Below are 16412 nucleotides of genomic sequence, written 5' to 3'. Positions count from 1 at the left end.
GTGAGTAATGATTACATCTTTCCTTTCTGTGATCGGATTATTCCTCTAGATCAGCAGCCGCCTCTAGAGAGACTCTGTTGATTTAACATGGATCTATACTGAAAGTTATGTTAGCCATTTCTGGAAAGCATGAAGAGCAATGTAAGGTGTGAAATACTTGCTGCTCCTGGAGAAAATGCTGCTTTAGGGCGGGTTCACACCATTGAGAATTAGATGGGGGATCCCCCCATCCAATTCTCAATATCAGGAGATTTTGACCTGCTCTCTATGGAGCCGGTTCACATATCTCCGCAGCAGGTCCGGAGCATTTTGCAGAAAAACACTGTGTGTCTTTTGGTCCATTTCAGGTCCGAATTCAGCGGCTGATATGTGAACCGAGCATTAGACTCCCTACCAGTGGCAGCCACTCATGCAGGGCACAGGGGAACCGCCCCCCCTAATCCATGATGTGCCCAGCCCCTAATCTACATACAGAAGCATGTGATGAGAGCCTGAGGCTCCAATTGGCTTCAAAAAAGGATGGGCTCCGGACGCAGAGCACTGCACCCAGAGCCCACCTAGTTGTGTGACATTAGCAAATTAATATTCAACTAATGTCTTCCTGTTTTTCCTCCCAGCCAATCAGGATGTGAGTCCTGAGACCCAATTGGCCGTGAGTCCTGATTGGCTGGGAGGAGAAGTGACCGCTGGTATTCAGGAGGAGATGTGGGGGGAAGCCGCAAACTGCATGGGGTAAGTGCGGGGCTGGCAGGGGGCCTGGCGGGTTACGGGTGAGCAATCGAGTAAGCGATGGGTGTAAGCAGCAATCGAGTGAGCAATGGGGGGGGGGCACTGCTCCCTACAGTATATGACTTTTTGGTCATGTGATTTCTTCTGAAGAGGAGTTGAGAGCTCGGGTTGGTTAATGTTCCTCTTGCAGACAAAGTTTCAGGTGTTGGTCACATGATCTTTACTGAAGGAGGAGATTAGTCAAACTGAACCAAATGCCTATAACTGTGTAAGCAGCACTGGAGGAAACCCAAAGTGGAAATTGTTCCAGGAAAGTAAATACTCCACTTCTTCCATTACTCTTTATTTATCTATTCTGGTTTTATATTCATGCTTAAGTCAATGTCTGCTATAACCAGCTCAGGCCTCTTATTTTGCTCATCATGGGATGGGACTGAAGGAGATACATTGGGGGGGGGCACCATGTGGATGCAGAATTAGTGTGTGGATGAGGTCTGTGCAGTGACATCTGGTACAGATAAAGGTTGGTGAGTGTGTGGGGATGGTTTTAGGGAAATATCAGTCCTTAGATTTGGTGGCTGTATTTGTCGTCTTGTTTTTTTCAGTCTAAGATCAGCAATTACAGATAATAGTTTTGATCCTGCCAGATATTCAGTGTGCTCTTTCTTACAAACTTCTACTATGCATTCCCCTCCCCCATGTAATGGAGATGAAGATCTGTTTGTAGTCCAATTCAGGAGAGCAGCCCAGGGTGACAACTCCGCTCTACACAGATACAGTGCAGTGAGTGAGCGTTGTCACCCTAGGACAGGAAGTGTGTTATTCACATAATTACCAGGCAGGTGAAAATAAAGATGAAACAACAGAAGCCATATCACATGGGAGAATGGACTATTGGATGATGGAGGGTGGGAATAAACTAGAGAGAGAACAGTCCCAATGCTGTATGTTGGTGATAGTCTCTGCAATTTTGTGTGATTTATATTTCCAGATTTACTGCAGAAAAAGAGATTTGAAGACCAATGGTGTCCCTGAAGATGAACCACTGGCAGAGAACATATCTGTGCCAACCATCCATAATGGATCCATACCCACCAATGGTGTCCTTGAAGATGAGCCACTGGTAGAGGTCAGATCAGTGCCACCCATGCAGAATGGATCCATACCAACCAATGGTGTCCCTCAAGAAGTGCCACTGGCAGAGAACATATCTGTGCCACCCATCCAGAATGGATCCATACCCACCAATAAGATTGGATTCCCACCTTCCACAAATTTTCATCAATAAAGAGAAACGGGGCCCCTACTCCATGTAGAGAAGCTCACTTTCTGCATAGTTACATAGTTAGTCTGGCTGAAAAAAGACACAAGTCCATCTAGTTCAACCAATAAAAGGGCAACAAAAATATACAACCCTTTATACACAATCCTATACCCATAGTTGATCCAGAGGAAGGTAAAGAAACCAGCAATGTATGATCCAATTTTCTCCATGATCCAGAGTCTAATGTTTGTCTGTCTAACAGAGATTTGTTAGCAATCATTAAAAAAAGACCTTTATCATATAATTCCGGATTAGAAGCAGTGGAGCACTTCCTCACATATGAGGGAACGTTCACACCAGATGTATCGATCAATACAAGGACACTCTAAAAACAATTGCTGTCTATGAGCCCTTCACACCACACTGCAATTGATGCAGCGCTACACACAAAAGTCTACATAAATGTAACATTCTTGTCAAATTACAAACAAAATGTGAGTATCTTGACCCTCGATGTGTTGAATGAAGTCAAACTGCATTTTAAACAATGTGCAGGTCAGTGTGCAGAGAGATGTATGTCAACGCACATCAACCTGCATGCGGTGTATGTGTTTTCTGTGTGCTCAGGTGTGATTGAGCCTTCAGTGCCTGAACACTCCTCTCCTCACAGGTACCTATCAGATGTGTGACATCATCAACTGTATACCCCGCCCACTCCTACCTCTGACACTCATGGGGTCATCAGGGGCGGAGTCTAGAAGAGCTGCCTTTATGTAGGCATCACCTTAATTAATATAGTGGCCATCTAAAGATTCCTGAGAATAGTCCCTTTCGAATTGGATGTGCAGCCATTTTTTTGAGAAGTAGAGTGGAGAAGAGTGTTAACCCCATCAAGTTATGTTTTGTCTTGTAACCCAATGCAGCAATTTCCCTTCATTTTCCTGCCTTGGGGTGCAACAGGAAATGAGTCTTAGAAAGTTGTCACAGAGACCAGTGAAGGATATTTTCTCACTTTTGGACTTCTCATTATGTTCTGTCACCAGGACAAATAGAGATGAAGAGTCTCCATAGTGGGGACATAGCAATAAAAATTTTGACTTGGGGTCCAGCCATGTGGTAAAAAAAAGCCTTTACTTGCACATTAAAAGGGGGTTATACCCTGAATAACGTCCGCCAGCATTTTCCTTAATATGAGGTATTCACAGCACTTACCTCTGGGTGTGCTCTCCTCCAATGATGAGAGGTCTGAGCCCCACACATCCACTCCATCCCTGCCGATGCCACGCCCTTCCCCTCCTCTTCCAGAGCTGCCATCTTCTTCCTTCTCCCATTGGACGTACACTGGAGTTATATGATCTCAGCATCCGGCTCCATTCCTGGCATCTGTGAGATCCCCGGACTATACACTGCACTCTGCATGTACTACAATCAGTGTGCAGAATAACATTGCCAGCAGGAAAAATCAATTTCCCACATTTTTTAGGATTTTCTACTGATTGTTAAACTGTATTGCCATCTGTTTAGACCTCCCAGATGAGAAAAACATAGATCTGGACTTCCTTTTCTGGTGACAACACTGCCAGGTGATTGTTGGCATTTCCTGGCTATATGTCTTGTGTTGGAATGTATTTGAACATTGCCGGGTCATATTAATCCATAATATTGTTGGAGGAAATTACTGTTGCCATTTATACTAAGTTGAACTCCAGTCAAACTGCTAAATAATCAGGTCAAATCCACATCAAAGGATTTATAATTCTGTCCGGACACTTTTGTGATTCACACATCAGAGCCGGACAGGTGATGTTTACAGCTATAGAATACAGTGATGTCACCTCCTGCTCACAGCATGCTGATTGGATGGTGACGGAACAGCAACAGACTAACTTATCAACTCTGCCCTCTCCTCTTCTCAGCACATGTGCAAGCAGCGGAGCCCTGATTGGCTCATACTTATGTCCCCCCCCTTTCTAGTGTGAATGCTGCTGTTCAGAGGGTGATGGGGGGTGATATCCAGACAGATTCAGATACCTAGGCTAGTTGTCTGCAAAAATAATTATAAGTTCAACTCTGTACTCCTTGACCCCCCTTCCCCCGTATATATGTGTGTTTTTAACATTTCTTAATTCCCCTTTTCTGATGTCTTCTGGCCAGTCATGTGGCACACTGGGTTCATGTCCACTCTGGTCTTCTCCCAGGGTGGGCAGTCCTGGATGATGCAGATATTGGCACTGATTGCTCTCTGCAATATTACACAGTGAGTGGGGGGAGGGGATGTGCACAGGGGGCGGGATCATAGTGCTCTGCACTCACGGTCTTTCCTCAGTCTTCCAGCAGGTCTAGTCACACTGGATATCCCTCAACCTGGAAGACTGAGGACATCTTATGGTGACGATGAGGTTCTGCAGGGGACAATTCCAGGGTGCAAAATGACATGAGAACTCAGGCTGGACATGTACAGTAAATATAAAAAAAATGAAAATATTGTATAAGATGTAAATAAACTCAGAAATAGTCACTTTCTTATGTTGTAAATAGTATAATTTATATGATGTGTATGTTCTGGTTCTTCTGATGGTATAATCTGTACTGTCTGTATATATTGCTAAACTTTAATGTATGTATATATAGTATCAGTTCTCCCTACTGTATAATCTGTATCATCGGTGAATACCGGTTCTCCCAATTATCCCGTTAGCATTGAATTATCTCAGGATAAAGCACTTAGCATTGCAAATGGAAAATGTGCAATAATGAGACATGGAATGTGTAAAGTGTACCTGTCTATATACAATGAGGATCTATTATCTGTCCAGAATGTGATCACATCTCTGAGCCTCCCTTCCTCTATGGAGGACAGGTACTCTTCTCCTCTACATAGAAGTTTCATTTGAAGTCAAAAGTGGATTGCACTTTTTTTAAATTCTCTTTTTAACATTTATATCAGTCATTGCTACAATTTTGAGAGATAAGTAAACTATTTTTTCTATGAGTTATTTTATACATATTGTACACGTTTAATATAAATTCATATCTGTAGCTGACAGAACGAATCAAATAAAATTCAGAATTTGGTTGTTGGTCTCCCTTCTCTGTCATTTTCCTGTACAAATAATCCACACAAAAAAATCTCTAGTCTCGCCATTCTCAGCCAGGGTTCCTCCAGAGGTGCTAGAGTGTTTCTCAACTCCAGTCCTCAGGACCCACCAACAGGTCAGGTTTGCAAGATAGCTGAAATACATCACAGGTGATATCACTTGCTGCTCAGTAATTGCAGTATTCTAGTCTGCATCTCCCCCAAGGTAATACTTAAAATCTGGCCTGTTGGTGGGTCCCGAGGACTGGAGTTGAGAACCACTGTGCTAGAGGTTTCCCCTCCGGCTTCTCCTGGCTGAACGACCTTCTATGTAGGGGTGTTGGCATAGTTCTGGAGCCAATGCAGAAATTAACATGTTAAAAAAACAGCCTTGCTTCAGAGTGTGTACTTCCAAATGATTTGCAAAATGTATTGATTTGACCAATATGCATTAAGGTGAAAAAACACCTGGCAGTCACTGCCCCCCCAATTTTACTTACCTGAGCCCCTTCATCTCTTCAGGCGGGGTTGCGCTGTTCCTCTCTCCACGGGGTGCCGGCTCTTGATTTGATAGAATGATAGCAGTGCAGCTGACTGAAAAAAAATGATATCTGCAGACATCATTCAGATATCACCACTGAAAGACACGGACGTCATATGACATTCAGCGGTATGGAAGTGGTTAATACACCTCAGCTGAATCCATATAGGCCCTTAAGAAAAACTGCAAAGACGGAAGAATGAAGGTTTAATTGGAATGGTTGTGTTGTCGATCTTTGAAGGAAATCTATCATTGGAGAAATACTCAGGCCCTTCACTTGCTGACTTTCTTCAGAAGGTTGTCTGTCTCTGGGTTCAATCTATTATGAGCCACTGACCCAGGAAAAGTACACATATCAGGAATTCTTCATTCACTGGCTGCATGCTTTCACCAGGTCAGTGACAAAGTAGTTATAAATAACTAAAGGTACACGGCGCTATTCTACACCACTCTATCAAAACAAACAACTAAAATAAAAAAATGCTGAGCCTGAGGAGAAAGATTGGAGCTGATATTAAGAGAGTGCAATTGACCCCAATTTAATAGTGGGGTCCCTTAATAACCACTTAAGGACCGGGAGGATTTACCCCCTTCCTGACCAGGCCATTTTTTCCGATACGGCACTGCGTTGTTTTAACTGACAATTGCACGGTTGTGCAACGCTGTACCCAAACAAACTGTATGTCCTTTTTTCCCCCACAAATAGAGATTTCTTTTGGTGGTATTTGATCACCTCTGCGGTTTTTATTTTTTGCGCTATAAACAAAAAAAAAGACAGACAATTCTGAAAAAAAAATAAAATAAAATTTTTGCTATAATAAATATCCCACCAATAAATGAAAAAGAAAAAAAATTCTTCATCAGTTTAGTTCAATATGTATTCTACTTTTTTTTTTTTTTTTACCAAAAATAACTCAATAAGCGTATATTGATTGGTTTGCACAAAAGTTACAGCGCCTACAAAATAGGGGATAGATTTATGGCATTTTTTTTACCAGTAATGGCGGTGATCAATGATTTTTAGCGGCACTGCGACATTGCAGCAGACAAATCAGACACTTTTGAATTTTTTTTGGAACCAGTGACATTTATACAGTGATCAGAGCTAAAAATAGCCACTGATTACTGTGTAAATGTCACTGAGACTGAAGGGGTTAACACTAGGGGGTAATCAAGGGGTTAAGTGTTCCCTGGGAGGTGTTTCTAACTGTGGGGGGAGGGGACTGACTGGAGGAGGAGAGAGATCGCTGTTCCCGATCACTAGGAACAGCAGATCTCTAAGATTTGTTTGTTTACATACACAGATCCCCGTTCTGACTCTCTGTGGAACAATCGTGGGTGGCCGGCGGACATTGCGGCCACACGCATCGGCTCTGGCGTCATAGGATCCCTATTCCTCTTAAAGCGGCTGACGTACAATGACGGCATTTCGCGCAGGGGAGCCAACCTTCCGCAGTATAACTGCGGCGGCTGGTCCTGAAGTAGTTAATTCAGGTAAGAGGACACCCAAGAGGTGTGGTGAAGAGCACTGTGGGTGTGGAGTGAAGTGGAAGAGATCACATATCACCTGTGAGAAGAATTGACATATTGTGCACCAATTGTATACAGATTGGATGGTGTATGGGACACTATATTTGAAATATACAGTATCTCACAAGTGAGTACACCCCTCGCATTTTTGTAAATAATTTATTACATCTTTTCATGTGACAACACTGAAGAAATGACACTTTACATTGTAGCAAAGTAGTGATTGTGCAGCTTGTATAAGGCCCCTTTCACACGGGCGGATAGAATTCAGCTTTTAGCTACAGATAGATAAAGTTATCTACCGCAGCTAAACTCACACAATGGTTTCCTATGGCCCCATTCACACACTGCATTTAGCAACGGTTTCGTTACACGGGGTTTGGTGATTAGAAAAAATAAATTTGACTGCGTCCAGGAACGATTTATTGCAGCTATCTGCACATAACTGCAGGTAATCGCAGTGTACTATTTCTCCTGCAGATAGCAGCAGCAACAAGGAAAGAAAAACAACAGGAAGCACATCAGAAATGGCAAGAATGTTCCAACGCAACTAAACGCAGCCGCATGTAAATGCACGTAAACGCAGCTAATCGCAATGTACAACTGCAAGTGAACGCTGTCCCAGGATTCTCTGAATTTCAACAATAACAAAACATGCTTTTAACAGCGGCAGAACAGCCGCCCGTGTGAAAGGGGCCTAACAGTACAAATTTGCTGTCCCCTCAAAATAACTCAACACACAGCCATTAATGTCTAAACCACTGGCAACAAAAGTCAGTACAACCCCAAGTGAAAATGTCCAAATTGGGCCCAATTAGCCATTTTCCCTCCCCGGTGTCATGTGACTCATTAGTGGTACAAGGTCTGAGGTGTGAATGGGGAGCAGGTGTGTTAATTTTTCGCTCTCACTCTCTCATACTGGTCACTGGAAGTTCATCATGGCACCTCATGGCAAAGAACTCTCTGAGGATCTAAAAAAAAGAATTGTTGCTCTACATAAAGATGGCCTAGGCTATAAAAAGATTGCCAAGACCCTAAAACTGAGCTGCAGCACGGTGGCCAAGACCATACAGCGGTATAACAGGACAGGTTCCACTCAGAACAGGCCTCGCCATGGTCCAGTAAAGAAGTTGAGTGCACGTGCTCAGCGTCATATCCAGAGGTTGTCTTTGGGAAATAGACATATGAGTGCTGCCAGCATTGCTGCAGAGGTTGAAGGGGTGGGGGGTCAGGCTGTCAGTGCTCAGACCATACGCTGCACACTGCATCAAATTGGTCTGCATGGCTGTCATCCCAGAAGGAAGCCTCTTCTAAAGATGATGTACAAGAAAGTCCGAAAACAGTTTGCTGAAGACAGGCAGACTAAGGACATGGATTACTGGAACCATGTCCTGTGGTCTGATGAGACCAAGATAAACTTATTTGGTTCAGATGGTGACAAGCGTGTGTGGGGGCAACCAGGTGAGGTGTACAAAGAGAAGTGTGTCTTGCCTACAGTCAAGCATGGTGGTGGGAGTGTCATGGTCTGGGGCTGCATGAGTGCTGCCGGCACTGGGGAGCTACAGATCATTGAGGGAACCATGAATGCCAACATGTACTGTGACATACTGAAGCAGAGTATGAGCCCATCCCTTTGGAGACTGGGCCGCAGGGCAGTATTCCAACATGATAATGACCCCAAACACACCTCCAAGATGACCACTGCCTTGCTAAAGAAGCTGAGGGTAAAGGTGATGGACTGGCCAAGCATGTTTCCAGACCTAAACCCTATTGATCATCTGTGGGACATCCTCAAAAGGAAGGTGGAGGAGCGCAAGGTCTCTAACATCCACCTGCTCCGAGATGTCGACATGGAGGAGGGGAAGAGACTCCAGTGGCAATCTGTGAAGATCTGGTGAACTCCATGCCTATTTTAGACATTTTCACTTAGGGGTGCACTCACTTTTGTTGCCAGCGGTATAGACATTAACCACTTGCCGACCAGGGAACAAGGAAATGCTTATGTGAACAAGCATTTCCCTGTTCTGCCTAGTGTCAGGACACTGATCACAGCTCCTTGTAATTGGGAACGGTGATCAGTGTTGTGTCACACATAGCCACACCACCCCCACAGTTAGAATCACTCCCTAGGACACACTTAACCCCTTCACTGCCCCTAGTGGTTAACCCTTTCACTGCCAGTCACATTTACACAGTAATCAATGCATTTTTAATTGCACTGATCACTGTATAAATGTGAATGGTCCCAAAATCACGCCAAAAGTGTCCGATGTGTCAGCCATAATGTCGCAGTTATGATAAAAATCGCTGATTGCCTCCATTACTAGTAAAAAAAAAAAAAAAAAATGCCATAAAACTATCCCCTATTTTGTAGACGCTATAACTTTTGCGCAAACCAAATGCTTATTGCGATTTTTTTTTACCAAAAATATGTAAAATAATTCGTATCGGCCTAAACTGAGGAAAAGAAAAAAATTTATATATTTTTTGGGGATATTTATTATAACAAAAAGTAAAAAATAATGAGGTTTTTTTTTTTTCAAAATTGTCGCTATTTTTTTTGTTTATAGTGCAAAAAATAAAAACCGCAGAGGTGATCAAATACCACCAAAAGAAAGTTCTATTTGTGGGGAAAAAAGGACGTCAATTTTGTTTGGGAGCCACAACGCACGACCGCACAATTGTCAGTTAAAGCGACGCAGTGCCGAATCGCAATAAGTGCTCTGGTCTTTGGGAAGCCAAATGGTCCGGGGCTGAAGTGGTTAATGGCTGTGTGTTGAGTTATTTTGAGGGGACAGCAAATTTACACTGTTATACAAGCTGTACACTCACTACTTTACATTGTAGACAAGTGTCATTTCTTCAGTGTTGTCACATGAAAAGATAGAAGAAAATATTTACAAAAATGTGAGGGGTGTACTTACCTTTGTGAGATACTGTAGGTTATTTGGACTTTTTTTTCAAATTAGGGGATTTGCACATTGATGAAGATGGGATGGGTCTTTAAATCAGGAAAAATGTGACCCACATAAATATAGATTTTAATATTAATCATTAGGGTTGTCCCGATACCGATACTAGTATCGGTATCGGCACCGATACCGAGCATTTGCCCAAGTACTTGTACTCGGGCAAATGCTCCCGATGCTTCCCCCGATACCTAGAGGACAGCTGTGATCGGCGCGTGGGGGAGTTACAAGATTCTCCCCCAGCGGCTTTCAGCGGTTTTAGTGACATAGTGATCGGTCACCGCTGACTGTCACCGCATCCTCCTCCATGCCCCCTCCGTTCCCCTCTACTTCTCTGTCCCCCTCCGCTGTCCCCTCCATTCTGCTCTCCTTCTCTGTCCCCCTCCGCTGTCCCCTCCGTTCCCCTCTACTTCTCTGTCCCCCTCCGCTGTCCCCTCCGTTCTGCTCTCCTTCTCTGTCCCCCTCTGCTGTCCCCTCCGTTCCCCTCTCTTTCTCTGTCCCCCTCTGCTGTCCCCTCCGTTCCTCTCTCCTTCTCTGTCCCCCTCCGCTGTCCCCTCCGTTTTGCTCTCCTTCTCATTCTCCCCTTCCGTTCCGCCGCCCCCCTCCTCCTTCCTTTGTGTATGGATAGAGTCAGCTGACTCTGTCCATTCACATAACTGAAACATTGTAATCTCCTGTGATTACAATGTCTCAGTTTATGAATGGAGAGGAGCCGCTGTCTTCTCTCCATTCATTGTCAGTGCAGCTGAGGCTGCAGAGAAAGGGACTGGGGAATCTCTATCCTCTGTCTCTTTCTCTGTCTCAAGGGGGGAGATATCAGAGGTCTGCTAAGACCCCCGATATCTCACCAAAGCCCCCCAACAGGGCTGATAAAAAAAAAACACATATTGCAATAAAGAAAAAAAAATATTATTGTAAAAAATAAAAAATTGTAAATAATAAAAAAAAACATACACATACACCGTCCCCTCCCCCCGAAAAAAAAAAAGCACTGTTTAAAAAAAAACAAAAAAAACACTGTCACGTGACATTAAAAAAAAGTATCAGTAATCGGTATTGGCGAGTACTTGAAAAAAAGTATCGGTACTTGTACTCGGTCCTAAAAAAGTGGTATCGGGACAATCCTATTAATCATATAAGCTAAATAAAAGTGATACTAAAGTCCTTTTTTTGCCTAAAAATAACAAACATGTTATTTTTACCTGCTCTGTGTAATGATTTTGCACAGAGAAGCCTGGATCCTCCTTTTCTCAGGTCCCTCTTTGGCTCTCCTGGCTCCTCCCCCAACAAGTGCCCCCGCAGCAAGCAGCTTGCTTTGGGGGCACCCAAGCTGAGCCATGACTCTTGTGTGAATTCAGACATGGAGCCCTGGCTAGGCACCCCGCCCCCTCTGTCAATCTGTAAAAAGTATACACACATATATATCTTATTATCTATCATCTCAGACTAGGAGGTAACTTACTGAAGGATTAGACTTTTCATTGGCTTATTGATGTTGTTCTAATGCCAATCATACAATCAAAAAAAAAAAAAACTTTATTCTCTGCATATATCTGGGTGTTCAGTTTGAAAAATGTACTCACCCCAGCTGTGTCATTCACCAAAGAATATCCACAGCCAATAAATACACAAAGAGAATTGTGAATAAATGTTTTAATTGTATAAAAAAATAAAGAGATATTTACAAAAGACAAAGATATATCTGAACACAGAGTAAGATAGAAGACATCAAGTTAAATGTAAAGTGCCTCGAAGAATTCCTTCATAGAAATCTCTACCATGTTATACATACAAATAATAGGGAACAGTTATATATTCTTACAACCAAGAAGTAAGGAATGTCTGAGAAAAATAAGGATTGTTGGGGCAGTGCTGGACCCCCGGACCCCATTGTACAAATGTCATTAAAATCTGAACTCTAAGCAGATGTAAAACCTGAGGTAGCGATGTTGCTCCAAGCGTGTTGGTGTCTCCGATAAAATACGCTGAAAACTAAAATGGCATTTTAGTCAAAAGACTAAAATGGGACTAAAACTAAAATGGCATTTTAGTCAAAAGACTAATGCCCCGTACACACGGTCGGATTTTGCAACGGAAAATGTGTGATAGGACCTTGTTGTCGGAAATTCCGATCGTGTGTGGGCTCCATCACACATTTTCCATCGGATTTTCCAACACACAAAGTTTGAGAGCAGGCTATAAAATTTTCCGACAACAAAATCCGTTGTCGGAAATTCCGATCGTGTGTACACAAATCCGACGCACAAAGTGCCACGCATGCTCAGAATAAATAAAGAGATGAAAGCTATTGGCTACTTCCCCGTTTATAGTCCCGACGTACGTGTTTTACGTCACAGCGTTCAGAACGATCGGATTTTCCGTCAACTTTGTGTGACCGTGTGTATGCAAGACAAGTTTGAACCAACATCCGTCTGAAAAAATCCTAGGATTTTGTTGTCGGAATGTCCGTTCAATGTCCGACCGTGTGTACAGGGCATAAGACTAAAACTAAATTGAAATTTGATTTGAAAATGAACACTGGTCTGTAGTGCATGTCCATACCTCAATACTATCAATAATAACATATTCAATTTTTCACTCCAGCAGTATATAATACATTTGGAAATTGTAGCGAAAGGTTAACTAATGTATTACAATTTAATTACACCCATTAGATTTTAGACGAAGTCTTTTTAAATTAGTTTTAGTCAACTAAAATGTACTGGAGATTTAGTCGACTAAAAACGACTAAAACTAAAACAATTGCAGAAGACTAAAATGGGACTTAAACTAAAATGCCATTTTAGTCCTAAGACTAAAACTAAATCAAAACTTGCTGCCAAAATGAACACTGGTGCAGAGCCGCTCAGAGCTGTCAAAAAAAAGCCCAACAATGTTCATCAACATTCCTCAGCTGGGAGATAGAGAAGAGATACATTGTATCTTTCAGTTCTTTTAGATCAAAGGAATGAACTTCAGTGTGTAAATGAGATCAGTTTACCCACCTAAAGCGGAGTTCCGCCAAATTTTGCAGCTGCTGACTTTTAGCCGATCTGTCCCTCGGCTCTCGGGTGCTGCCGCTGCCATCTTCGGTAAGGGAATCAGGAAGTGAAGCCGTGCAGCTTCACTTCCTGGTTCCCTACTGCACATGTGCAAGTCATGCTGTGCTATCACACTGGTCCCTCCTGTCTTCTGGGACCTGTGTGTCTCCCAGAAGACAGCGGGGGGGGGGGGGGGGGGGGGGGCGGTGAAGGAGCCGGAAGTGGCGTAGATACCCACAGTTGGCTCGGGTATCTATGCCCGGAAGTGGGAGCAAAATACCTGTATTGGACAGGTATATGCTCCCCCCTCCCCCCTGAAAGGTGCCAAATGTGACACCGGAGAGGGGGAGGATTCCGAAAAGCGGAAGTTCCATTTTTGGGTGGAACTCCGCTTTAAAGACCAAACCTTTTTCTGACACTTGTTGCTTACAAGTTAAAAATCTGTATTTTCTGCTAGAAAACGACTTAGGACCCCAAACATTATAATAAAATTAGCAGAGACCCTAGAGAATAAAATAGCGGTTGTTGCATTTTATGTCATGCTGTATTTGCACCAGTGGCGGCTGGTGAAGTTTTAGGATGGGGGGCACTAGACCCCGCCCTTCCTTTTTGACCCCTCCCACTTCTCATAAGCCCCACCCCTTATAAAATCCACCCACTCTGTCCCCTGTATTCAACTTGCTTCCACCCATAGGGTCAAGAGTATACAGCTCAGCATCACAGGACAGAGTATACAGCTCAGCATCACAGGACAGAGTAAATAGCTCAGACTCCCAGATCATGGTATATAGCACAGCCTCACACTTTATGGTATATAGCACAGCCTCACAGATCGGCGCAAACTGAAAAATTACATGGTTAGTAATGAAGGACTCTAAATGGGCATTTATCAGGTGATTATGTGTCATTACTGCTAGATAAAATATAGAAAATGTTAATGTTTAAGCCAACTGCATTCTGCACACTGTAAATCGCACATGTCTACAATAATCAGCCACATTGTTTCAATGCACTAAATAATAATTAATAATAATAATTTACGTAGCGCTTTACATAAAAATTGTACATTCACATCATATTCCTCTTGTGACAGGGTTATATTAAGCCGCATGGATGGGTACAAACTTCTTTTTTTTTATACATCCCAAACAGTTACAGGCAATGTAAAAAGGTCTGATCAGATTCCATGAGAGGCTATGATATGAGACTATGAACTTACTAGGGGGGCAGCCCTACTCGGAGTATCGGTGGGTTGGCCGGTCAGCGGGCACAGCAGGGACACAGTGCGGGCCGGGACACCTCCTCTACAGACAGTGCAGAGTGCTCTGCCTGGCCCATGCGCCCCCTATGGACGGGCTGCCACTGATTTGCACAGCAGCCTTTTAAATGCATTTTTTGGGGAAAAAATACACTTCAATAAATTTAAAAAAAAAAACAGTAAAGTTAGCCCAATTTTTTGTATAATGCAGTGGCGGCCCATCCATAGAGGGCACACAGGCACCGCCCCCTCTATCCATGTGTCCGCCCCCTTATCTACTTATCAGGACACTGGATCCATGGATTACAATGGGGTGTGTGATTTTTTTTTTGAAGCACCTGATTAGAGCCAGAGGCTCTAATAGGCTTCAAAAAAGGATAAGCTTGGGGCACAGAGTACTGTACCCCGATCCCACCCAATTAGGTGATGATAGCAAATTCATTTGTGCTATTTTCACACTATAAAGTTCCTGCCGGTCAATCAGGAGGCAGGTCGTGAGACCTGTTTCCTGATTGGCCAAAGCATTAGGTGATCCTATTGGATGCCTAGCGCTTTGGAGGAAGAGACAGAGAGAAGACACACGGCTGTGGGAAGAGCAGACACAAGAGGCACTGCCTGCACCACTGGAGTGGAGGAGAAGACACCAGAGGAGAGGAAAGCCCTCCAGCCCTAGATTGGGTAGGTGCCATGATGCCGGCCTCCCGGAGAGGGTGGGGGTGATGTGGTGGTGTCATGCCACTGTCCGCCCATGGGGGGGTGATCGAGCTGTTAGTCCTGCGTGGCCCGGAAGGGGGGGCTTGTTTGCCACCCCCCAAAGGGAAAACTCACCAGCCGCCACTGCGAGAATCGTGATCTTTATTCTAAGCAAAAAAATTGTGATTCTCATTTTAGCCAGAATCGTGCAGCTCTAGACTGGGTTCACACTACTGCGAATTGAAATTGAGTTTCTCTGCATCCAATTCACATGTCAGGAGATTGTGATTGGCTCTCTATGGAGCCGGTTCACATATCTCCGGAGCCGCTCCGGTGTGAATTGCACAGGAGTCCTCTGCGTCTTCTGGTCTTCTGGTCTGTTTCAGGTCCAATTTCAGTCCGAATTTTTGGCTGAATTCGGACCATAAACGGTGAACAGGGACACACCAGACCTCTGCTGTGAGCCGCTCCATGCTCCAGTGTGAACCCAGCCCCAAAGAAAAAAAATAAAAATTTACACTTTCCTTATCCTCATCTCGGCTCCACAGGCCATAGACGGGGGTGATGTCACATTCCTTCCAGCTAGATCCAGGGGAATACAAAGCACTGAAATTAGAAGACTCTCTTGCAATGGACTGAAGTGTCTTCTTGTGGGATTTCACCTGCTCTGCCTTCCCCGGGAATCTTCCTTAAAGTGGTTCTAAAGGCTCAAGGTTTTTATACCTTAATGCATTCTCTGCATTTGGGTAAAAAAACCTTGTTGTGTCCAGGATCCCCCATGCCCCTGCTTATAGTTACCTGAGCCGGGTCTTGATCCAGTGCTGTGCCTGAGAGCAGTGTCTCTCTCCTTCCTCACAGGGCAGATAGAGAGCAGTCTGAGCTATTGGCTCCTGTTGCTGTCAATCAAATCCAAAATCGGGAATGGGGCCAAACCCCACTGTATGTGTCTAGGGATGCAGGCAGTGGACCTCCAGAGCAAGCATGCACATGGAAGCAGCTTCCTATGGGGGCACTCGCCATAGAGGAGGAGCCAGGAGCTCCATTAGGGACCCCCCAGAAGAGGAGGAGCCAGGAGCTCCATTAGGGGGCCCCCCAGAAGAGGAGGAGCCAGGAGCTCCATTAGGGGGCCCCCCATAAGAGGAGGAGCCAGGAGCTCCATTAGGGGGCCCCCCATAAGAGGAGGAGCCAGGAGCTCCATTAGGGGCCCCCCAGAAGAGGAGGAGCCAGGAGCTCCATTAGGGCCCCCCCAGAAAAGGAGGAGCCAGAAGCTCCATTAGGGGCCCCCCAGAAGAGGAGGATAGGGGCTGCTCT

This window comes from Aquarana catesbeiana, linkage group LG02 (genome assembly GCF_042186555.1).
Source record: "Aquarana catesbeiana isolate 2022-GZ linkage group LG02, ASM4218655v1, whole genome shotgun sequence".
Lineage (NCBI taxonomy): Eukaryota > Metazoa > Chordata > Amphibia > Anura > Ranidae > Aquarana > Aquarana catesbeiana.
The sequence above is the reverse complement of the archived record's forward strand: the minus strand, read 5'-3'. Positions refer to the sequence as shown.